Here is a 1,219-nt window from a genome sequence, read left to right as displayed (position 1 = left end):
TCTGTCCGTGGCAGAGCTAGGGTCACTAGAAAGCCAGTGTGCATCAGGGCCTATAACAAGCACATGGGTGGAGTTGATCTGTCAGATCAACTCCTACAGCCCTACCTCATTATGAGGAAGACAAAGGCCTGGTACAAGAAGGTTGCAATTTATCTAATGCAAATTGCAACCTATAACGCTTTTTTGCTGCACAAAAAAGCAGACACTGGGCTGAAGCTGTCTTTTTTGCAGTTTCAGCTCGAAGTAATTTCAGGTATCTTGTACCGTGATGCACCTGGTCCCCAAGTAGTGATGGGAACCAACAGAATTGGGGCTACCCATTTTATTTTTAAAATCCCCCCTACAGCAAAGAAGCAGAATCCCCAAAAGAGATGCAGGGTATGCTACAGCAGGGGGCAAAGAAAGGACACCACATTTTACTGTCCAGATTGCCCTGGAAAACCTGCACTCTGTGTCGGTGACTGCTTCAAGCTGTATCACACAGTTTCCCATTTTTTTTTTTTTTTTTGTTCCTGCTCCATTTTTGTATTTTTTTTTAATTTTTTGTTACATTTACTGTTTTTTAGCTTTTATTTGCTCCACCATTTTTAAGCGTTTTTATTTGCACTGTCAAGTGAACCCTGTGTCCATTCCGTGGCATGAGGGACCACTTAAGGTGCTAGATCAAATCCCTTCTTGGAGATAGGCCAGGCTTTCTTGTAACCTGTCCCTACTGAGTTGGGTACAAGCATTTTTCTTTACCCAGATGTAAAATTCCTACTGAATTTGAATTGCTCATGTTCCAAATGTGGCCCTTTTGCCCCCAAACAATCTGACAAACCCATGCATGTGGGGTATCAATGTACTCAGGAGATGTTGCTGGACACATATCTGGGTGTTGTGTGACAGCAACATATACCAGGAGCTGTAATTTCACACCTGAAGTACAAAGTATGTGAAAAAAACACCAAAAACAATTACTATCCCAAACTTTGACAAGGGTTGGTGGTAGGATTAGTGCATGGAAAGGGTTAAACTATCAGCATCTAAAATACCCTGGGGTGTCTAGTTTTCAAAAATATATGGTTTGGTGGGGTAAATTTAATTTGCTGGCTTCAAAGATGCCCCAAATACCACATAGAGACAGAATTACCAGATTCAGAGAAAAATGGTTTTGAATTAGCAAAACGCTACTTGTACTTATTGCCCCATAACGTGTAGAAGAAAGCAAAAAAACATA

General features: G+C 41.2%; 1 non-coding gene across 1 annotated transcript; it reads left to right on the top strand.

The window, feature by feature from the left end:
* Positions 1–601: 601 nt before the first annotated feature.
* Positions 602–729, top strand: LOC149274542 (small nucleolar RNA SNORA35). The gene has a single exon (XR_016279426.1). It is a non-coding gene; the product is annotated as a small nucleolar RNA SNORA35 (small nucleolar RNA).
* Positions 730–1,219: the final 490 nt, after the last annotated feature.

This window comes from Sceloporus occidentalis, unplaced genomic scaffold, assembly GCF_023333645.1.
Source record: "Sceloporus occidentalis isolate IW3139 unplaced genomic scaffold, rSceOcc1.0.p SCAF_326, whole genome shotgun sequence".
NCBI lineage: Eukaryota > Metazoa > Chordata > Lepidosauria > Squamata > Phrynosomatidae > Sceloporus > Sceloporus occidentalis.
The sequence above is the reverse complement of the archived record's forward strand: the minus strand, read 5'-3'. Positions and strand labels throughout refer to the sequence as shown.